Genomic DNA, 24,491 nt, shown 5'->3' with positions numbered 1-24,491 from the left:
TCTCTAGTTCTAAGAAATCAGGCCCTTAGAACTATTTTTTCCCTGACTTGATCCCTCTGTGATTCACTAGGCTGACCCCAGCCCTGCTATTTTCTAGGTTGACACTTTGCTCCAGGATGGGCCTTGCCCTCTGTCAGGCTGCTGATGCAGTTGGGGCTCCATTTGTTAGGGCCCTGAGGACGATCCCAGTGCACCTGATCCAGAAGCAGGGAGGGAAGGGCTGGCTCTGTATTGTAGAGAGTCCTGAGGTCACCTGTGTGGAAGGTGGCCTGGAGAGGGTAAATCCGGACAAGGAAGGTAGTGGTATGGGAGTGGGAGGTCCCTGCAGGTTGCCCTAGGGCTTCTTCTCTGAGTCTCAGTTTCCCTCCTGTGCTGGGCTGGAGGTGTGGGAACCTCTGGTATTCTGAGCCCTGGAGAGGCCCCTTCTGGACTCTGAGCTTTGGGCTGGGGGTGGTGGGGGGAGGCGACAGTTGCTTTGAAATGTGGAGAATAATAAAGCAAGGAATGTCTGAGCTCAGGGGAAAAAACAACTCCCGCCTGCTGGACCTCCTACTCTGCACATAATGAATTAAGTACAAGGAGGCACGTTTCATGTGGGGGTGCTGGCTGGGAAGGCTAGAAGGCCCCTAATGAGAAACAGGGTCCTGGGTGGGACACTGGGAGCTGAGGGTTTGAGGTCACCTAACCTGACCCCTGGGGGTGCTCTCACTCCCCAGAAGCTTCCTTTCAGTCTCGCTTTGTCTGCACGGGCAAAGGGGTGAGCATCCTGTCCCATTCCCCGCCCCTTACCTCTGATCCCAGGCTGCACCCTAGTGCTGGCCCCAAAAGGTCAGAAAGGGGAGGAAGTGTGGCTGATTTGGATGGATCATCTCCTGATCCTCGCCCTTCTTCAAGCATTTACTGAGTACTTACCACGTAGGTGAAGTGTTTCTTGCCAGCAGGATGGTGGGGTCAACACTGCCCCCTGCTGGATTGGTCAAATTCACAGAATCCATCAGCATCTGACCCCCAATGCCCCAGGCCCCAGGGCCACCTCTTGTTTCCCAGCTCCACAGCCCTTTGCCTTCCTCTGCCAATCCCGCTATTCCCTGTGCCTCACCCCCTTCCACCCCTATGTTCTTGGGCCCAGCACAGTACAACCCCTTACCCCTCACGGGCTCTGGTTCCATCTCTACCTCTCCAGTCCACCAGTCTGGGGGATCTGGCTTTTTTATGGGTCACCTCCCCCCACCTCCTCTCTCTCCCTCCCTAGTAAATTTAATTACTCCCCAACAACGCCTGCACTCTTGGGTCCTCACTCATGCTGTTCCCTCTGTCTGGTGGACCCCCATTCATCCCCTCCCCAAGCCTGCTTTCTAAAAAAGCCACTCCTTCCCAGAGGGGCCCAAGGAACAGTGGGTAAGTGAGTAATTAAACTGTCAGCAAAAAGGGTAAATTCTTAGCTAAGGAGCTGTGGAGGGGTGGAGTCAGGTAGGGATGTTCCTGGGGCTCCCCAAGGATCCTGAACTCCCAGCCTTGGCCGGCTTGGGGCAAGCCTCCCATTTTATTTTTAAGAAGTCTGGCCCAGTCCTCAGAGCTTGAAATATTCTTCCCCACCATCCCTTCTCTCCCCTACCCTCTTTAATTAAAACCATTGTTTTTCAAGCACATGTTAATTAAAAAGCAAACATGTTTTGCTAAGTAATTTGTAGGCTCTGGTTATGCAAACCAGAGTCATTCCAGTTAAAAAAATCTTTCACCCAGCTTGCTCCAGTGTTTTGGGAGCTGAGGAACCTTGTGGTTACAGTACATGCACCTCCCTTTAGAGTTTACACTCCTCGCAGGGGCCTAGCCAGGGCAGTGTTCTCTCTGTTTCACAGGTGGGAACACAATGGGGTTACGGAGGCCCAAGCTCTTAGCAAGCCCCAGCATCACCGGCCCCCTGCAGATGTGTGCTTTGGGTCCCAGGAGCAATAGCTGGTGAGGAGGGTGACAGACTCCTGGCCCCATCCTGTAGGCAAGGTCCTTGTCTCAGAGCCTCTGCCCACAGCCAGCTGTGGTGTGAGGGGAGGAGGATGTTTCAAGCCCAGCCAGGAAGGCTGGCAGGTGCTGGGCCACCTCCTTGAGGTCTCCAGAACAGCTGGGGCTACGACTACCCAAAGCTAGGATGGTAGGTCCATAAGGTGAGGGCCCAAAGTAGGGAACAGTCTGATGGGTTGGGGGAGTCTTGGATGCTCAGAGGTACCCCAGCTCCCCACACTGTGTTTGGTGTTGCCCACAGTGTCCTCACCCTGACTCCTGGCCCTGGGAATCCCAGGATCCCAAGGTCCTTTACATCCTGCGCAATACACTCAGGGGCCCATTTCAGGAAGCTGGAGCCCCTAAGATGCATGGGCTGGGGCATCTCACCAAGAGGCCTCTCCAAAACCTTTGCAACTTGTCTGTTGGCTCTCCCAACTTGGAGTGCCACCAACAGGAGGGTGTCTCTTATTTGCATGCCAGTGTGTGCTTCATGTGCAGGTCTGTACTCAGGTGTGTGCCACTGTTAGCCAGGACCCTAGTGTGACAGAGTCTCTCCCTGCCTCCTGAAGGAAGAGCATGCTGAGGGCCAGCTGAGATGGGGGTGGGGCAGTGACCAGAAAGAGTGTTTCCTGGGGGAGGGAAGGGAGATACCCCCCCCCCCCCCCCGCCATCCCCAGCACTGACCCGGGCACCGGGACACGATGGGCCGGCCGGCCGCTCTCGCGCGCACACACACTCACAGACACAGGTTGAGGGAGGGGGATCCAGGAGTCTCAGCCTTGTATCACCCAGCTGGCCCTCTCCCTCACATGCATTCAGCCTTCTTTTCTGAAAAACGTGGAGTATGTGCTGGGATGTATGCTACTCATAACTCACCATACACAAGGTTTCCCCCACGGGGACACACGCACCCTCACAAGCCATGACAGGGTGACACACAGAGACGCACGCTGGCGGCCGGCTCCCAGGGCCCGCCCTCCTTCGGCGACTCGCCAGTGACACACACACTGCTGCCGCCTCCCGGCTCACACCCACATCCCGGGAGGAGTCCTGCTCCCGCCGCGCTCCCCCGAGACCCGCGGCGCGGCGCTTCTGTGTTCTGCTCCCTCCGCCGCGCCTGGAAACCGCAGTGGGCCGGCCGGGATGAGCTCACGCTGCCGCCGGCCGCCCAAGCCTAACGCGCTCCAGATGCCCGGCGGCCGGACCTCGGAGCGCAGAGGACGGCCCTCTGGCGCCCCCTGCAGGGGTCAGCGGCCTCGAGAGGTGCTGGCGCGAGGACCGCTATGGTCGCGGGCGGTGGGTGAGGGCTGCCCCCGGAAGGGGCGGGGCTTAGCACACCCGCCAGTTTTCTTGGGGCTGTGCCCGCTTGCTCTAGTTCGGAGCTGGTTTTGAGCTGCCGCGAAGGCTACCCTGTCTGCTCCGCGCGCTTTCCAGGTCCTGGCCCAGTGTTCCTCTGGGCGGCGGTCCCCTCCCTGGCCGCCCTCGCCAAAACCTCAGATCCCACCTCCACCTCACCCCCAGTTCCCTGGACCCTCCACCAGGTACTGCCTCTCAGGCTCCCGCTTTGGCCCTGACTAGGCCCTGCCCTTTCTTGTTCCTCTTGGAACAGACACCCTAGTTTCTACTGGGAAAGCAGCAGGGGCCTGACCACCGCCTGTTTTTAATAAGGAGCTGGTATTTCCCCGAAATCGCGGGCCCGTGGCTGACCTCACCGGGATGACGGCTGGCAGTGGGCCAGGGAGGGGGAGCCGGCTCGGGGCGAGCCCCTGACGCCTTGTGGAGAAGTTGGGCAGAGAGGAGGAGTATGGTTTTCAGTCCCAGCTCAGATGCTGGCTCATACAAAAATCTGTCCGTCTGTCTGCAGTGTTGTGTACCCCAGGCCAGTACTGCCAGCACCCCTCCTCAGCCCTGCCCAGGGTCCCGCTTTCCTCCTGCCTCATTGTGTGCTCCTGGCAAACTGCTTAACCTATCACCTCTCATTTTCTCTACTGTAGGACAGGGCTCTTGTGGCGTTAGGGGACAGGGAGGGAGAGCAGATGGACCCGAGGAACAAGTAATTTCCAGAGGGCAGGAGAGAGGGACTCTTCCGAGGTAAGAGGCCAAGGATTGGCCCTGGGCTTCCTGAGGCAGAATTGAGGAGGTAGGCAAAGGACTTCCCAGGAGAATGGGGCATCACAGATGTCCTAGCAGTATGACAGTGTCAGCGTAGGTGACTCTGGAGACACCCACCGTTGGGGAAGGGTGTCAAGAAAGGCTTTCCAGAGGAGGAGATGCTGAGTGAGGTACAGTTAGGGAACCAGAATCTTTAGGCAATGAAGGGGTGGGGTGGGGGACAGAATGGAGAGTGGAACCAGGCATCTCTGGTAGTGAGTGGGGACTCTGCTGGAGGCACTGTGGGGGGTGAGGAGCCCTAGGAACTGGTCCTGAAGCCCTGTTTGTAACTGAGGGACAAAGACAGCCAGAGCTGGACACAGGTCCAACGGAGGGGCAGAGGCCAGGAAACGGGGAGCTGGGAGACAGGAGAGGAGGTGCAGCAGGCAGGTAGGCAGGCGGTGGACGTGTCTGGTGTCTGGAAGATTTTGTTTGCTTTGGGACCTGCACTTACCGGTTGCTTGGGGCCGCTCCTGAAAGAAACAATAACAGTGACTAACGCTTACTGAGCACAGCATGTGCCAGGCAATCCTCCGAGTACTTGTCAGTATTAACTCATTCTCTCTTCACTGGAATTCTGTGTATTCATTCATTCATTCACCACATGTTTATTGAGTGCCTACTATGTGCCAGGTATGTTCAAGATGCTAGGAATCATCAGTGACAAGACAGACAAAAACCCTGTCCACAGAAAGTTTACATGTGGAAGGGGAAGGTGGCACATATATACGTGAGTAAAATATATAGTATTTCAGATTGTGAGAAGTGCTACAGAGAAAATTAGAGGACAAAGGGGATCAAGAGGACAGAGTAGGGAGCATACTTTTTGAGAGGGTGTCCTAGAAATGGTACACTGAGGAGGTGACATTTGAGTAGAGACCAGATCTGGCTTACCACATCTTAGCTGAAAATAGTTTCATTGTACCCCTCTCCAGGGTCACACCTGAGGCATATGGAAGTTCCCAGGCTAGGTCAAATCAGAGCTGCAGCTGTCAGCCTGCACCACAGCCACAGCAATTTGGAACCCAGGCTGCGTCTGTGACCTACACCACAGCTCATGGCAATGCCAGATTCTTAACCCACTGATTGAGACCAGGGATTGAACCTGCATTCTCATGGAAACTAGTCAGTTTTGTTTCCGCTGAGCCACAATGGGAACTCTTGAGAATAGTGTTTATAGAAGAGCATTTGTAATCAATTCCATGTAGGGGACACTAGATGTTATTCCCTTAAAAGAATTCCATTCTTCTTTGTAAACCTGTATTACCCCAAACCAAAACCAAAACAAAAGCAGTCCCCAGTTCTGATTATATTTTTAATTTCATCAATAAACATTTTGTAGAAATTCATTTTCTCTCTTGTTATAATGCCTGCATAATCTCAGTTCTGCAGATCTTTACTGTCTGACCCTTTACAGAAAAAGTTTAGTGATCCTGGTGTAGACCCAGGAGGTGAAGAAATGGGCTATGTGGAAATCCGGGGGCAGAGAGAACAGCCAGTGCAAAGGCCAGAGGCAGGAGCTAGTGAGGCACATCAAGGAGGCCAGTAGGGTTAAGTCCTGTGAGTGAGGAGGAGACTGATAAGAAAGGGTCAGAGGAATCCGGGCAGATGGTACAGAGAGTCTTGTTCCAATTTCTAGGTATTTTTCTAAAAATGTGTGTGGCTGTCTTCAATGGAATATCTTTTTTTTTTCTGTTACATTTTCTAATTTATTATTGCTGCAGGATAGAAAATTATTGATTTTGTATATTGATCTTTTCCCCTAGCCTTCTTAGTTTATTCTCTTATAGTTTTATTAATTTTTCAGTTGGTTTGCTTGAATTTATTTTAGAAGGCAATTACATCTTCCACAAATGATGCATTGTGTGCATCCTGCCTATATGTATAGCTCAGTTTCTTCCTTTCCTTCCCTCCCTTCCCTCCTCTTCTGCTTGCCTCTCTACTCTCCCCTCTTTCCTTCCTCTCTTCTCTCTACAGTGCACAAGGTTTCAGTTTCTTCTCATCCTTACCAACATTTGTTATTTTGGGTGTTGTTGATTTTGGGTTGTTTATTTTTAATCATTATAATGAATGTGAAGTAGTGTCTTATTGTGGTTTTGATTTGTATTTCCCTAATGACTAGTGATGTTGTGTATCTTTTCATGTGCTTACTAGCCATTTGTGTATCTTCTTTGGAGAAATGTCTGTTCAGTTTCTTTGCAATTTTTGAACTTGGGCTTTTTGGGTTTTGGTGATGCATCGTAGGGGTCCTTTATGTATTCCTGATATTAATCCCATATCAGATATAAGATTTGTAAATATTTTCTTCCATTCTGTGGATTATCTTGCGCTTTACTGATAGTGTTCTTTGCAGCACAAAAGCTGCTCATTTTGATGAAGACCAGTTTATCTATTTTTTTCTTTTGCATCTGTGCTTTTGAAGTCATATCCAAGAAATGATCACCAAATCGAATCTCATGAAGTTGTTCTCCTGTTTTTATAGTTTCAGCTTTTACGTTGAAGTCCTTGATCCATTTTGAGTTAATTTTTGCATATGATGTAAGGTCTAACTTCATTCTATTGCATGTGGATATATAGTCTTAACAGCCTAATTTATGAAAAATACCATCCTTTTTCCATTGAATGTTTCTGACACCCTTGTTGAAATTTTTTTTTTTTTTTTTTTTTTTTTTTTTTTTTTTTGTCTTTTAGGGCCATACCCGTGGCACATGGAAGTTCCCAGGCTAGGGGTTGAATCAGAGCTGCAGCTGCTGGCCTATGCCACAGCCACAGCAATGCAGGATCCAAGCCACATCTGCAACCTACACCATAGTTCACGGCAATACCGGATCCTTATTCCACTAAGTGGGGACAGGGATCGAACTTGCATCCTCACGGATGATGAGCCACAATGGGAACTCCTAAATTTTCATCCTTTTAATAGTAGTTTTCAAAGAGCAAAATTTTAAAATTTTGATAAAGTCCAATTTATCAATTTTTTCCTATCAGTTGTTTTTGTGTCTTATTAAGATATATTTACCTACTTCAAGATTACAAAGGTTTTCCCTTATAGTCTTTTCTAAGAGTTTTATAGTTTTTGGTTTGACATTTGAGTCTGTCATTCATTTCTGGTTAGTTTTTTGCTTAATTTTCTTTTTGATGTTCACTGTTAGTGTATAGAAATGCAACAAATATTTGGATGTTGATTTTGTATCCTGCAACTTCTCTCAATTTGTTTATTATCTCTACCATTTTTTTTGTGTGGACTCTTTAGGGTTTTCTTTCTTTTCTTTTCTTTTTTTTTTTTTTGTCTTTTTTGTCTTTTTAGGGCTGCAGTTGCGGCATATGGAGGTTCCCAGGCTAGGGGTCTAATTGGAGCTACAGCTGTCAGCCTACACCACAGCCAGAGCAACATCAGATCCAAGCCAAGTCTGCGACCTACACCACAGCTAACAGCAACGCCAAATCCTTAACTGGCCAAGGCCAGGGATTGAACCCGCAACTTCATGGTTCCTAGTCAGATTTGTTTCCACTGAGCCATGATGGGAACTCCTAGGGTTTTCTATATAACATCAGGTGAACAGAGAATTTTACTCCTTCCTTTCCAATTTGAGTGCATTTATTTTGCCTAATTGGCTGGCTATAGCTTTCAATACTGCATTGAAGAGAGTGGTGAAAGTGGGCATCCTTGTCATATTCTTGATCTTAGGGAAAGGCCTTTAGTTTTTGGTCAGTTAGTATGATGTTCATTGTGGGTCTTTCTTTCTTCCTTTTGCTTTTTAGGGCTGCACCTGTGGCATATGGAAGTTCCCAAGCTAAGGGTCGAATTGGAGCTGCAGCTGCCAGCCTATGTCACAGACACAACAACGCCAGATCTGAGCCATATCTGCAACCTACACCACAGCTCATGGCAATGCTGAATCCTTAACCCACTGAGCGACACCAGGAATCGAACCTGCATCCTCATGGATATTAGTTGGGTTTGTTTCTGCTGTGTCGCAATAGGAACTCCTATTGTGGGTTTTTCTTAGGCTTTCATCATATGGAGGAAGTTTCTTTCTTTTCTATTTCTAATTTACTGATTTTTTTAAATTAGGAAAGGGTATTAAATTTTGCCATATGCGTCCCAGTCTCAGCTTAGATGACATATGTTTCTTCTTTGAACATATTTAAAAAAACTAGTTTGAAGTTTTGTCTATTATGTCTAACACATAGGGCCTCACAGAGTTTCTCTTACCTGCTTCTTTTCCTGTGTATTGGTTAAACTTTCTGGTGTCCTTTTTTGTTGAAAATTTTCTAGGAAAGAACTGGAAAATTTTATTTGAGCCAACCTGAGGACAACCCAGGAGGATAGTCTTTCAGAAGTCCTGAGGACTGTTCCATCTGTTCAAGGTCAAGGCACAGTTTTGTAAGTTTTTGAGACAAAGGTTTATACATCAAAGTCACATGACTGACAGTTTACATTGTCCAACAAGGTGAGTAGTGGGTTATTGTGACCCCTTACAGAATTGAGAAAGGAATGTTACCTCCTAAGGAGCTGCCTCCTGCTGCCAGAAGTAAATTGCTTTCCTTGTGGCAAGTAGGTACTCCTATGTCTTCTAAGGGGATCTAGTTAATGCATAATGCACACTAAAATGAAGGGGATAGTGACTTAAACAGGCAAAGATTTTTTTTTTCTTTTTAAGGCTGCGCCCACACGGCATATGGAAGTTCCCAGGCTTAGGGGTTGAATGGAAGCTGCAGCTGCTGGCCACAGCCACAGCCATAGCAACATGAGATCCCAGCAGCATCTGTGACCTACACCACAGCTCACTGGATCCTTAACCCACTGAGTGAGACCAGGGATTGAACCCATGTCCTCATGGATACTAGACAATTTCATTACCACTAAACCACAACAGGAACTCCCTTCCCCTTATTTTTATAGTTTAGCCTGGCATCCTAGAGTTAACCCCTGGGTCAGCATAAGACCCTCATTGGCTGATGGTTGGGTATAAGCCCCTTTGGTCAGTTTTATTTTTGCTATTTATCATTGGAAATGTGTATGTGTCTTGGAGACTGCTTTCATAATTTAGGAAATTTACCTTTCCCCCCACATATTCAATCAGGGACTTAAAAACTTGGAAATTCCTTATCCATTAACTCCTAAGAAGACATTGCCATGGGTATGTGTACTGCCTATTAGGGATGAGTTTGATTTTACTTTTAATCTGCGCTTATTGGGAGTTGCCCTTGGGTCAGAGAAACTCAATGTGCAGTCAGTGTTTGGTCAGAGGTTGTCCTTAAATCCGTTGAACCAACAGGTTTCTGCCCTTTGCTCGTAGATCTGTGTTTGGTTTGGGAAATGCATTTAAATCTGCTCTACTTCATGCTCTTATTCTTCCTGTGTTGTGCATGCATAGTGTTGTTTTTTTTTTTTTAATTTTAGTTTTACTTTTATTTTTTGCTTTTCAGGGCTGCATCCGCGGCTTATGGAGGTTCCCAGGCTAGGGGTTGACTTGGAGCTGTAGCTGCTGGCCTATGCCACAACCACAGAAAGGCAGGATCTCGGCTGCCACTGTGACCTATCCCACAGCTCACAGCAACACTAGATCTTTAACTCACTGAGCAAGGCCAGGGATTGAACCTGCGTCTTCATGGATGCTAGTCAGATTCGTTAACCGCTGAGCCATGATGGGAACTCCTGCACAGTGTTTTAGACCCCTAGGGACGAATATGATCCCAGGAGAACTCCTCTTGGCTACCTCTTTCTCTGATTTTCTCTGTTAATCTTCTGGTTAGTCTGTTATTTAACTTTTTGCTGCTACTATCATGGAGCTGCTGACCCTCTCTTAATTGCTCACTGGGAAGATCTCTCTTCGTAAAAACTCCGTTAGGCATGAATTTCTTCATCATCTTTTCCAAATAAATTCACTTATTTTAAGCAGAATTGCAGAGCACTTCTCCTTTCAGCCTGCCTATCCTCCTGGGCAGAATGTTGGTATTATTGCATCAGAGTAGGGGTGGGGATGGCAGCCACCTTCTCCTGGAGTGAAGCTCCTCTTCTATAAGTGGGCAATGGGGAGAGACATAGTATCTTACTTGCCCCTCCCGTGGAACCTCTGCTCTGTGAGTGAGCTGGGATTGGGCAATTGAAGACCTAGGATTCTTAGCCTGTTGTGCTTAGGGTAGAGTTTCTGCCCTATGAGTAGGGGCTGAGTGAGGGAAGGAAGTTCTAGTCCTCTTGGTCATGCCTGCTAGAAAAGAGCTTTTGCAGAAGAACTTGGGAGAATGAAAGACATCAGCTCTCTGCTTCTCCTGGGGTGAAGAGGGAGACCCCATCATCTTGGTCACTTGCCCAGAATAGAGTTCCATAATATGAAGCTAGGGATGGCAGTTGGTTGTGGCTCAAATGCCATAGACTCTTGCCAAGAACTCTTGGTTCTTACCAAGATTATGCAGATTTTCTTACATAACTATTTCTCAAATTCTTTATACCCTTAGGACAATTTCCAGGGAATTTAAATGTTTTTTTTAATTTTTAAAATTTTAAAAAGTATTATTTTTTTTTGTTTTTTTAGGGCTGCACCCACAGCATATGGAGGTTCCCAGGCTAGGGGTCTAATTGGAGCTACAGCTGCCAGCCTATGTCACAGCCACAGCATCGCCAGATCCGAGCTACATCTGTGACCTACAGCACAGCTCACGGCAATGCTGGATCCTTAACCCACTGAGTGAGGCCAGGGATCGAACCCGCAACCTCAGGGTTCCTGGTTGGATTCATTTCCACTGAGCCATGATGGGAACTCCCAATTTTTTTTTTAATAATTTCCACCAGCTAAATAGCTTTTTCTCTAGAGAGAGAATCAAATGAGTTCCCTCACACAGCCATTCTGGATGTCCAAAATCAAAGTTTTAAAATTTTTCCAAACATTTGGCAATTTTCAAGATATTTTTCTACTATTGGTTTCTAGTTTAATACTGTTACAATCTGAAGACATGTTTTGTACAGTTTTAGTTCTTTTAAATTTGCTACCATTTCTTTAATGGCCCATAATATGCTCTATCTTGGTATATGTTCCATGTACACTCAAAGGTATGTTCTGTTGTTTCTGGAATAGAGTTTTCTATAAATGTCAGATCTAATTTATTGATAGGGTTTTATACATTTTATATATATTTTCTGGTTCTCTCCATACTTTTGGTATCAATTACGAAAGACATGTAAAATTTCCAAATTCTAATTGTGGTTAGAATGTCCTTTTCCCCTCACTCTAAATTTTGAAGATCTATTGTTAGCCCCACTTAGAATCCTAACATATTTAGGATTTTGTTTATCATTATGCAATTAATGTCTTTATTTATTTGTTTATTTATTTATTTTGTCTGTGCCCCTGGCATGCTTAGGTTCCCAGGCCAGGGACTGAACCCATGCCACAGCAGTGACATGAGCCACAACAGTGACAATGCCAGGTCCTTTAACTGGTAGACCACCAGGGTACAACAAAACTTTAACATTTTAGAAGAAGATACAGGACAATATCTTTAAAACCCATGTTGGGGAAGGCTTTTTTTAAAAAAACGTAAGTGATGGATTGCTATTTCTTTTCTTTTTCTTTTTTTTTTTTTTTTTTTTGTCTTTTTGCCATTTCTGGGGCCGCTGCCGTGGCATATGGAGGTTCCCAGGCTAGGGGTTGAATCGGAGCTGTAGCCACCAGCCGACACCACAGCCACAGCAACACAGGATCTGAGCCGTGTCCGCAACCTACACCACAGGTCATGGATCCTTAACCCACTGAGCAAGGCAAAAAGACAAAAACAAACAAACAAAAAACAAACCCCACAACAGCTCAAATATAAAATTGGGTAGATATTGGAGTCCCCTGGTAGCTCAGTGGGTTAAGGATCTGGTGTTGTCACAGCTGTGGCTTGGGTCATTGCTGTGGTGCAAATTCGATCCCTGGCCTGGGAACTTCCACAGGCACAGCTGATGATGATATAATAATAATAATAAAGGAAAATAGGGTAGATGTTATGAACAAACATTTTATAGGAAGAAGGCACAAATGATAAGTAAAATATGAAAATACACTCAACTTCAGGGAAATGCAAATGAAAACCATAACAAGATATAATTTTATGCCTACTGAATGGGAAAAAATGAGAACTGTGGCAACAACTGTTGAGAAGAATGGGGATTATAGAAAGACTCATACACTGATGGTAGGAGTGTAATTTGGTCAAGTTACTTTGAAAATTGATATTATAAACCAAAACATAAAATGAATCTATGTATACATGAACCATTGACATCCAGGGCTCAAACTACTAAGCACTTGTGTCAAAAGTAGCCAGAGTAGTAATGAGAAAACAAGGACAAAGATTTCCAAACTCTCTAAACTTTTTCCTTCTCTACATCTCTAAGTGACTGCCTCTCGAAGAAAGTCAGATATTCCAAAGCAAGGGAGATAGGAAAAGTAGGGAATCACCAAGGATTTTTTTTTTTTTTTAGGGCTACACCCATGGCATATTGAGCTTCCTAGGCTAGGAGTTGAATTGGAGCTGTAGCTCCTGGCCTACACCACAGCCCCAGCAACACTAGATCTGAGTTGTGTCTGCAACCTACACCACAGCTCATGGCAACACCAGATCCTTAACCCACTGAATGAGGCCAGGGATTGAACCTGAGTCTTCACGGATGCTAGTCAGATTCGTTTCTGCTGAGCCACGGCAGGAAATCTCTCTATTACCAGATTTTATTAGGAATTTGTCAAAACCAGAGCTAACCGCAGACTTTTTGTCTTTTTTTTTTTTTTTTTTTTTTTTGCCATTCCTTGGTTCCTAGTCGGATTCGTTAACCACTGAGCCACAATGGGAACTCCAAACTGCAGACTTTGAATTAGGCTTTTTTTAAAAATAAAAAAAGTGATGAGGTGGACATTTTAGGACACCAAGAGATGTAGAGATCAGCCTAAGCTTTCTGTTACTTAAAAAAAAAAAAAAAAAAAAAAAAACAAAAAACCTCAAAGTTATATCGTAGGGCAATGAAGGAATATCTAGTGTGGAACTCAATTTCCCATTATAAACAGAATAAATAAGTTTTAGACATCAGGACAATAGGCAGCATAGGATAGTGATCCTGGAGAGAGGATCACAGGTGAGGTAAACCCTGTCATTGTCCTGGCTTCCTAAGCAGAGGCAATTTTCAGGTAGCACAGGGAGAGAAACCTGAACAGAACATGATGATATCATGAAGTTAAGGAGACCGAGATTAGAATTTGGAAAGGCTAGGCATCTGGAGTGTGCAGGTCAGAATACTGTAGAGCAGGGTTTGGTAAACTATGGTTTGTGGGCCAGTTCCAGACACAGCCTGTTTTTGTACAGATCTAAGAATGATTTGCACATTTTTAAAGTGTTGTTTTAAAAAAGAATATGTGGGCGTTCCCTCTGTGGCACAGTTGGTTAAGAATCCTACTGCAGCAGCTCGGGTCACTGAGAAGGTGAAGGTTAGATCCCCAGCCTGCTGAAGTGAGTTAAAAGATCTGGCATTGCTGCAGCTGTGGTATAGGTCACAGCTGCAGCTTGAATTCAATCCCTGGTCTGGAAACTTCTGTATACCGAGGAAGTGGCCATTAAAAAAAAATATATGTGTCAAAGTCCATGTGTAGCCTGCAAATCCTAAAATATTTACTGTCTGTCCCTTTACAAAAGTTTGCCAGTCCCTGTTGTGTAGGATAGAGATATGCAGAGAAGGAACTCCAGAAATCTTCAGAGCAATCCCTTTTCATCTTTGGCTGAATAATGGTCTGCACATGTTTAAGTTAATTTTCTAGGAGGCTAGGCAAAGAACACCTGCCAGGGAAGTATATGGTGAACCAGTCCCAAAGCCCACATGGCACTAGGAAACATTCAAGTTTCATCCATACAGAGAGGAGGGACCTCACTGAATAGTCAGGTTATCAGTAGAGACCCTGCAAGCCTCACACTTTATTTATTTATTAAGCCTAAGGTACCCCTACAGTAAAGGCACACTTAATAGAAGACAGATTGGTTATCATTCTCTTCCAAATTTATTGTTCTGGTTGAAGTATATGAAAAAAACCCAGTCTCACATAGATATACAGCCTATGAAAAGAAAAGGGAAGAGTATCTTAATAACCTTTTCAAGTAATTGTGGAGTTTAACAAATTGTTTTATAATATACCAAAACTTTACAAGTGGTAGTTTCTTGCAATGTGGAATATAAAATTTTTGAACTTTTTGTACTTACTATATTAAAATTCATTGGTCTATCTTTCACTTCAAATGAATCTTTTAACCATGCATAATTTTTTAAATCACTGAAAAATACTGGTTTATTTAGTTATGCTGAGGTTCCAAATGTTGACGTATTTCATTATGTATTATCAAAAAAAAATCACATTCACTCATATTACTACTATCGTTGTCAGAAATGTTTTTTGTTGTTGTGTTGTTTTTGCTTTTTAGGGCTGCACCTGCAGCATATGGAAGTTCCCAGGCTAGGTGTCGAATCAGAGCTCATAGCCACAGCAACAGCAGATCTGAGCTGTGTCTGTGACCGATACCACAGCTCATGGCAACGCCGGATCCCTAACCCACTGAACGAGGCTAGGGAATGAACCTGTAACCTCATGGGTACTAGTTATATTTGTTTCCTCTGTGCCACAACAGGAATTCCCCAGAAATGTATTTAATTATTGGAAAGCTGTTGAACCCATGGTAGTAAATATAAATTTTCCGAAATTCAAATTTTAACTTATAAACTCAAGTATTGTATTTGGCAACAGATACTGTCAGTTGTTTTTCTTGAGAGTTACAAACTCTAACTTTATTTTTGAGAATGTCTGCCAAATATGCAAGTCTAAATAACCACATTTTGATTATTTGTTGTCACTCTTTTTTTTTTTTTTAATACAAAAATTCCCAGGCCAAGGATTGAACCGCACCACAGGAGTGACCTGAGCCACAGCAGTGACAACAGTGGAGTCTTAACCTCTAGGCCACCAGGGAATTCCATTAGTCACTCCTTTTAAGTAAAAATCATGTCTCATAATAAAATCAGCTAATTCAGCTAACAACTCAATTGTACCGTTTGCTTGAGTTAACATCTTACTTCTATGTATAGCAGAAGTGCTTTGTGCATAGTTGTCATTTTATTACACAAAATCTTAAATAAATGTGGGCTAAGGGTTGATATTTAATAACATTAATAATTTTTACTTCTCTATCGACATTTTAAAAATGACTCTGGGTTCAATTCTGGGAGTGGGATGTCACCCCTGAGATTATGTTGCAACATGTAAGTCTTGCTAGCAGACTCACTGTGTGTGTCTTCCTCTCCTTGCCAGCTTTGGAGAAACAAGCTGCTGTGAGTCCTACAGCCACAGGAAACGAATTCACGCAACAACTGATTAAGCTTGGAAACAAATGCTTTTCCGGTTGAGTTGCCCAGTGGATAAGAGCCCAGCCCTAGCTGACACCTTGATTTCAGTCTTACAGAAGACCCATGTAAGCTGTGCCTGGACTCCTGGCCCATAGGAACTGTGGAATAATACATGTATTGTTTTAAGCTACTAAATTTGTAATTATTTCTGGCATAGCAGAGAAAACGAATACAGAGGCTATTCCAATATTTGATCAAGCCTCTAGCTTCTGTATAATGAAGTTTAGGAGAGTTCTAGTGGATCCTTTAATCATGTACTACCTCACATCTACTTCACACCAAAAAGCAAGTTGCTTTGTCTAAGGTGATGTTAGTCAGGATTCCATGATGAAAAGTTAAACCTTCCATGAGTCCACTAATAGTGGTGTCAGCTAAGGTATTTATAGGCAGGCAATACTAGCAATATGTAGAATATTTATATATTAAAATGCAATACATATGGGAGTTCCCATCATGGCTCAATGGTTAATGAATCCGACTAGGAACTGTGAGGTTTTGGGTTCGATCCCTGGCCTTGCTCAGTGGGTTAAGGATCTGGCATTGCTGTGGCCCTAGTGTAGGCTGGCAGCTACAGCTCTGGTTCCACCCCTAGCCTGAGAATCTCCATGTGCCGTGGGTAAGGCCCTAGAAAAGACAAAAAAAAAAAAAAAAAAAAAAAAAAAAAGTGCTGGCTCTGCAGAGTGGAAGGAGGTTGATATAATCATCTTGCCACCAAATCACTCATTGTTTTCCTTCTGAGATGTAGCGATCAAGGCCTTAGCATTGACATTCAGCAGCAGTAGTAGCTACATGAGCTTTGGTAGGAAGGAGCATATGTCATTGTTGTTTTTTCTTTTTTCTTTTTAGGGCTGCACCCGTGGCATATGGAAGTTCCTAGGCTGGGATATAATCAGCTGCAGCTGCTGGCCTATGCCACAGCCACAGCCACAGCCACAGCCATGTGGGATCCAAGCTGCATCTGCAACCTATGCTGCAGCTCATAGCAACGCTGGATCCTTACCCACTGAGCGAGGACAGGGATTGAACCCACATCCTCATGGACACTATATTGGGTTCTTAACCCGATGAGCTGTAACAGGGACTCTGCTCATGTTGTTTTATTGAATAAATGAACAGCCTCCAATCCTGCCAGCACAACTACTCTGTTCCTGGGCACACTGTGCAAGCATGGAGGCTGACAAGTACAGAGGTTGGCTGACCTCTACTGGAGGAGTCTTCTTATCCACTTGGTTGTCAAGTGCCCCCTCTGCATTGGATGTTGATTGGAGGGCATTGGCATGTGATGGAAAAAGCCGTACCCTTTGTTCCCACTCCTTTAGGTCCATTCACGTGCGTCTTCCATGGGTCTTCAAATTTTCTCTTTCTAAGCCCCTGACCAACCAGATAAGATGTTCATTACTGCTCAGGGGTCCATATGTATACTCTTACTCAGGCCATTTCTCTTTTTATACCAAGATGATGACCAGATGTACTGTTTGAAGCTCTACACACACTGTCTTATTTTTTTTAATTTTAAAATTATAGTTGATTTATAATGTTCTGTCAATTTCTGCTGTACAGCAAAGTGACTCAGTCTATGACTCCATCATGTTCTATCACAGGTGACTAGATGTAGTTCCCTGTGCTATACAGCAGGACCCCATTGCTTATCCATTCTTTTTTTTTTTTTTTTTTTAGGGCCACACCCATGGCATATGGAAGTTCTCAGGCTAGGGGTCAAATTGGAGCTACAGCTGCTGGCCTACATTACAGCAGTGCAGGATCCAAGCTGCATCTGTGACCTACACCACAGCTCATGGCAACACCAGATCCTTAACTCACTGAGTGAGGCCAGGGATCGAACCCACAGTCTCATGGATCCTAGTCAGGTTCATTAACTGCTGAGCCACGGAAAGAACTCTCCTTATCCATTCTACATGTAATAGTTTGTATCTGCTAAACCCAAGTCCATCCCACTCCCTCCCTTCCCTTTTGGCAACCACAAATTTGTTCTCAATGTCTGTGAATCTGTTTCTGTTCTGTAGATAGTTTTATCTGTGCCATATTTTAGATTCCACATATAAGTGATATCATACAGTATTTGTCTTTCTTTCTCTGACTTACCTCACTTAGAGTGAGAATCTCTAGACCATCCATATTGCTTCAAATGGCATTATTTTGTTCTTTTTTATGGCTGAGTAGTATTTCATTGTGTATACATACCACATCTTCTTAATCCAGTCATCTATCAATGGACATTTAGGTTGTTTCCATGTCTTGGCTATTATGAATAATGCTTCAGTGAACATAGGGGTGCATGTATCTTTTTGAATGAAAGTATTATCCAGGTATATGCCTAGGAATGAGGTTGCTGGATCATATAGCAGTTCTAGATTTAGTTTTCTAAGGAACTTTCATACTGTTTTCCATAGTGGTTGTGCTACACACACTGTCTTTGAAGCCCTAGTCACTGTCTTTCCAGGCCACTCCTGAATGGGGTTCTAGTGCAACAGTGTCTATTTTCAGCTTGCACCAAAATTTTGAGCCCATCTGTGAACTAAGCCCAGGTTTTTTCTTCTTTCATCAGTTGGTCATAGGATGCTCCTTATAAGGCTGTGGGTGTGAACTGATGGAGAAGCTTCAATTCAGTACAAATGTGGGGGTCTGGGCCTTTTCTTTGTGCAACTTATTATTGTGTGTTCAAGACCTGCCATGATCCAATCCCAAATGTATCATTTCCTTTGAATGATGTATTTGCTTTTTCCAACTGACTTTATAACCTAGTGAGTCTGACTAGATATCCACCTTATGATAGGAGGCACAGGTCTCTTACTCACTTAATGTCCCATGGCACTTAATTTCTTTTTAGGATTCAGTAGTGTGCTAGGAGTTGCTTTTCAAATAATATATCCTTTATTTGTAGCAGACAGTATGCTCTTGCTGCAGAACTGTAGGGATCTATAATGTGACCCTCTAATTAGGACATAGTAGAGACTTCTTACAGTGTTTTAATTCACCACAGCAAACTTTATCACCGTACAATTTGCCAGGTTATATAGAGCAAGTGACATGGCTGCTTATACCACAGTCTGACTTTATCTTCATGAGAGGAATTGCAAAGCATTATGGTCACTTTTATGTATATAATCTAGTTTAATCTCCTTTTCTCAAGATTTTTCAATTTTTAAAATTATTTATTTATTCATTTTTGTCTTTTGTCTTTTTAGGGCCGCACCCGCAGCACATGGAGGTTCCCAGGCTAGGGGTCAAATTGGAGCTGTTGCTGCCAGCCTACACCACAGCCACAGCAATGCCAGATCAAGCTGAGTCTTCGACCTACACCACAGCTCACAGCAACACTGGATCCTTAACCCACTGAGCGAGGCCAGGGATCAAACCTGCGTCCTCATGGATGCTAGTCACATTTGTTTCTGCTGAGCCACGATGGGAACTCCAAGATTTTTTTATTTTATCACATTTTTTTTTTGCCATGTAAGGTAATATATTCACAGGTCCCAGGAATTAGAACGAGGACTTCTTTGGGAAGCCATTATTCTATCTACTGAAAAGTTGTTTCCAGACGTTGGCTATCATGAGTTTAGCCACTGTAAACATTTGTAAAGGTATTTGTGTGTGTGTGTGTATACACATAAATCTTATTTCTCTGGGCTAAATGCCCAGGAGTGCAATTACTGAGTCATATGGTAATTGCATATTTTGTTTTATAAGAAACTGCCAATCTGTTTCCCAAAGTGGCTATGATATTTTACATTCCTGCCACGATGTATGAGTGATTCAGCATCTATGCATCCGTGTCAGTATTTGATGTTGTCACAATTTTTCAATTTTAGCCAGTCTCTTAAGTGTGTAGTAACATTTCATTGTGGTTTTAATTTGCATTTCCCTAATAGCTCTTTTCACATGGGTGTTGATTTTTTAAAAGATAGCAGTATCATTTTTAAACCCGGTGGTTAGTAGCATTCAGTGCAACATTTATACTGAGGAATTTTAATTTTTACTACAAACAGGAAGGGGAGGAAAACACCCGGTAAGGCTTATTCCAGCCTGGCAGGGAGTTGTGGCTGCATCTTCGTGTGGTGGTGGCATGGGCTACCACTTTTTGTGGCCAGGGACCTATGCCAGGGGACGACGAGCATCTTGGAGGCACCCCATTAATGAGTCCAGGCAGTGCTGGGAAGAGAAAAGAATCACCTGAGTCAGGATTCCGCAGCCCCGCCCAGCCCAGGCCTTGACCCCCAGAAGACCACACAGCAAGGCGGCGGCAGGACCCATTTCCGCCAAAGAACTCTGTTTCCCGCCACAGGAGGGCAGGCGCGGAGCCGCCGCGAGGGGGCGCCCAGGAGTGTAGAGAAGGCCTGCAGTGCCCATGGCGTTCCTGGGCGTGCTCAGCAGCTGTGGCGGCTCCATGGGCCTCCTGTTGTGGCTTCTGGTTCTTCAGCTTTGGCTCAGTGAGGCCTGGGTGGGCGGGGAGGGGGCGCAGGGCGGGTTGGTGCCTCCCTCACCCTCTCCACCCACCTCCGGGGGTGGCCTTGAGGGCCCTGGGGCTCCGGGGTGGAGACTGCCTCCTGGAGGGGTTCCGGGAACTTCGGGGTCCCCTGAATCCGGTATGACTGCAGTAGACCCCAATTTGGTGGAGTTTTCCCCCAGCGACTCTGATTCCAACAAGGCTTTGCCATCCCTAAATGCACCAGCACCAGGAGGGACCAAAGAAACACAGCTCTTTCCTTCAGGTGATGTTTTGGGACCGGCCTTGCAGCAGAGAACCAGCCTGGTCTGAGGGTCATGGGCCCCTGCCCTGGGGGAGGAGGCTCTCGGGGGGAACATGATTTTAACCTGGGGGGGGTCTGAGTGGATCCAGCCCTGGCCTTGAGATCTGAGTGGGCGTGGCCATTTTCTTAAGAGAGGTAGGGAATACAGACCTGCGCTGGGGGTCAGGGGGGCACATGGCTTTTCTCTGAGGGTTCTGAGACTTCTGAGGATTATCTGGCTCTGGTGATGGTGGTGTCAGTGGCTTTACTTTCTGTCCCCTCCCTTCACTGACCTACTTTAGCATGTGGCCTTCGAACTATGAGAATAGTTGGTGGAAGCCCTGCCAGAGCAAGGAAGTGGCCTTGGCAGGTCAGCCTGCAGGTCAATGATCAGCACATGTGCGGAGGCTCCCTCATTGCCAATCGGTGGGTGCTGACTGCTGCCCACTGCATACTTGGGTGAGTTTTGGGGGCTCTGGGCTTGGGGTCCTGGTTAAGTTGTGTGACCTGGAGCCAGTCTTGACCCCTTCCTGAACTTCCTTTCCTCATCTGAAAAAGATGGGGGAGAGGTCACAGTCCCTGCACTTCAGGTTGTAGTCAGAGGTAGGTGATATTAGGCCCTTGGTAGCCTGGAAAGTCAAGACCCAAAATCAAGTCCAAAGCTACTTATGTTATTTTATTTGCTTTTTAGGGCCACACCCATGGCATATGGAGGTTCCCAGGCTAGGGGTGGAATGGGAGCTACAGCTGCCGGCCTATACCAGGGCCACAGCAATGCCAGATCCTTAACCCACTGAACAAAGCCAGGGATCAAACCTCCAACCTCATGGTTCATAGTTGGATTTGTTTCCACTGCGCTATGATGGGAACTCCCAAAGTTACTTCTTTTAAGCCTGTGCAGATTAGCGTTCAACCCAAGTGGCAAGAAGAGGGGGGAGATGTCAGTTGGGAGACAGGGTGTAGGCAAAGACTTGCAAATGGAAATATTTAAGGGGAATGGACTGTAGCTGGCCAATTTGGCTGGCTCAGTGCTTTCACATTTTAATGAGCATGGGAATACCTGCAGAGCTGGTTAAAACAATAGTTGCCCATCCCCAGTTTTTGATTCAGTAGGTCAGGAGTAGGACCGGAGACTTTGCATTTCTGCCAAGTTCCCAGGTGATGTTGATGCTGCTCATCTGGACATCAAACTTTGAGAAACCACTGCATAGAGTGACCAGGGGTCTGGGAAGGGTTGTGGTCTGGAGAGAGGGAGGTAGCTGATGAGTGGGACTGGAGATAGGACCACGCTGGGAAGAACCTAGAAGTTGTGGAAGGGGAGTATAGAGCCTCAAGGATCTTTCTGCAGCCATGTGGAATACACAGTGAAGATGGGAGACATACACTTGATGAACCTCTCTGGAATGGCAGTCAAGATCCCAGTCCGAGACATCGTTATCCATAAATATTACAATCCTGTTGGACTAATCGAAAATGACATTGCCCTTGCTCTGCTTGACTTCCCTGTGAATTACTCCTCGCACATCCAACCTGTGTGCCTCCCTGAAAAAACTTTCATGGTCCAAGCTGATACAGAATGCTGGGTGACTGGATGGGGGAAAGTAGATGAAAGAGGTGAGACTGTGAAGCAAGATGGCAGCAAACTCAGGCCAGGGCAGAAGCTGCCTCGTGCCCTGGTGTCGGCCTATAAACTAAAGGGGACAGGGAGGCAGTTTTCTAGCAAGTGGGTAGGGGAGGAGGGTGGAGAAGATGCTGGTGGGAGTAGTTGATGATATTACAAATTTTTATTAGTATGTCAGGACTTGAGGGCTTGAGTGACAATCAAAGTGGGTTCTCTCCAGGGTAGATTTTAACTTAAGGGGTGTTGATCTGTCTGCTAATCTGAGCTGCTCTAAGATGAAAGCACCTTCCTTGGTGGATAGGGAGCTTTCTATGAGTAAGAAGAGGCTAGAGAGCTCCTCTTGATAAAAGTGTAGGGCCTCCTATCCCTGGGGAGAGGCTGGATTTGGTACCTTTGGGGTAGTACCTGTCTGAGAATCTGACCCCACTATAAAGATACTTCACTGGTATACAGGATGCCTATCACTATTTCTAATGCTGCTCAGTATGGCAGATATTTGGTTTTGATTTCTGAGGTTGCCTCTTCCTGTCCTAAGCTGTGTTTCTTTACCTGTCTTGGTTTTGAATCTTACCACTTCCTCTCATCACATCAACTCTGGGCCTCATTTCTTCTAGTGGCAAATGGGGACAATATCCACTGCTCTAAGAGGGTGTCTCTATTGAGACCCAGAGTGGGTACCAGGGGCTTTTGTCTTGTCCCACTAAGCAGATCTACCTACTCCTGAATTATCTTTATAACCTCATCAGGAAATTCTCCACTACTGCTTCAGGAGGCTGAGCTAAGCATTCTTCGCTATGAGAAATGTAATGAGGTGCTCAAAGACAAGATGGAAAGTCGCCTTGATGTGGTCAAGAAGGGGGTTGTCTGTGGTACCAGCTCCAGAGGAAAGGATTCCTGCCAGGTCAGTTCATGGGCCCTTTGCTACCTCTGCATTTTGGTTGTCCTTCCAGAGTTTCCTCATCCACAGATAGTAGGGTCTGTATTATCTGGCAGCTTCTTCATTCACTCTCCAATAAGGGGATTCAAGGAGACAAGCCACCAAGTCTCTGCCAAGCAGGCCTGATCTGATCCTTAATTAGAAAGGACCTGATGCTGCTTAGAGGGAGACAGGGGAGGAGGGGAGATTCAGGCATGAAATCCCAATTATACAAGTCATGTGTTATAACCCCCTTCTGAGTGACAGGCAATATATACAAGTAAGGACTATTAATATTTTAGAGTATATCATTTCTCTGAGAATATTCAATTCTTTTTATATAATTGATGACATACACAAATTTTGTTTGTAAAATTTTTTTAACTATCAAATCTCATTATTCATGGAAACTTAGGGGTGGTAGAATCTGAGTGGTACCTGGGGGAGCCCCACTCACGTCCATCTCCTCAGTGCCTTGCAGTTTGGGGAGTCTGTTATGATGTTGATCATTTTCCATTGCTGTGTTTGTATCTTTCTCTTTCTCCAGGGAGATTCTGGGGGTCCCCTGGTCTGTGAATTTAATGACTCATGGGTCCAAGTGGGGATTGTGAGCTGGGGCATTGGCTGTGGTCTCAGAGGGTATCCAGGAATTTATACAGAAGTGAGTTTCTACAAGGATTGGGTCATTGCAAGAATGAGTCAGGCTTCTCCTCTGGACTCAAAGGGCTTCTTCAGCATACCTCTGTGTCTGGTGCTCCTGGACCTCCTGGCAACCCCTTGATCCCTCCTGTTTCTGAGTCTCACACTAGTCTGGCCTCTGACTTCTCACCCCTACTCAATGCCTGTAGCTCAATTCCATTTGAGATCCACTGACCCTGTGGAGATCCTCATGACACAGAGTGGCAGCAAGAAAGAAACCCTGGAAGCTTCCCAGCCTGTGATGCAGGAACCTGCCTCATCTACGCCTACACCTCGGCTGTGGCTGCCTGCTGGGAAGGGGGGGTGAAACCCTCCCAGCTGGATGGCCATCAGCTTGACAGGTGCACATGATGCTTCATCTGCATCTTGGAGAACGTCTAGCGAAGAAGAGATGTCATCAATGGTGAAAGAGACTTCAACCTGACACTTTATCAACCTGGTCAGCTTGGTGGTGTTGGGAGTTGAGAAGGCATCAGCATGTCCACATCTGGCTTGTTGTCTGGGCTGGGAGAAGGTCCTCTGCTCCCCAGTGCAGGTCCATCTGTGAGTGCCCAGCCTCTGCCACACAAGCCCTCCTGGGCCATTCAGTCTTGGAACCCCCTTCCCAGTGCTCCAGTGGCCACATCCAGGATCACCCCAAGTTGTGTTGAGGCATTAAGGAGTGTGGAGATTTCAGATGTCCACTGAATAAATGCTTGGAGAGTCTCTTGTGTGTTCTGAAGTTTTGTTTTCTGAAAGGTTGTGGTATTGCACATAAAGTACTCCAGAGAACTAGTTTCTCATTGAACTGAGGGAGCTTTCATGGCTTCCATTCCTCTCAAGAAAGTGTAAGATGAAAAGCCTGTCCACCTGGGTAGAAGTCTGATGGATGTCTTAGGCAGTGGGTCCAGTGGCCTGTACTCCTGTTGTAGACTTCAGCATCTCTATAGCAGG

General features: G+C 45.6%; 1 non-coding gene across 2 annotated transcripts; it reads left to right on the top strand.

The window, feature by feature from the left end:
* Positions 1,980-24,263, top strand: LOC100516643. 2 transcript variants are annotated; one of them, XR_002337514.1, is made up of 5 exons: positions 1,980-3,542; positions 8,432-8,606; positions 15,480-15,639; positions 22,690-22,844; positions 23,407-24,263. It is a non-coding gene; the product is annotated as an uncharacterized LOC100516643 (transcript). The 2 variants fall into 2 exon arrangements; XR_002337513.1 differs by having other exon boundaries at positions 2,664-3,542; positions 8,432-8,539.

The sequence above is a fragment of the Sus scrofa genome, chromosome 13 (assembly GCF_000003025.6).
Source record: "Sus scrofa isolate TJ Tabasco breed Duroc chromosome 13, Sscrofa11.1, whole genome shotgun sequence".
In the NCBI taxonomy this organism is placed as follows: domain Eukaryota; kingdom Metazoa; phylum Chordata; class Mammalia; order Artiodactyla; family Suidae; genus Sus; species Sus scrofa.
Note: the sequence above shows the minus strand (reverse complement) of the source record. Positions and strands in the feature narration are given on the sequence as shown.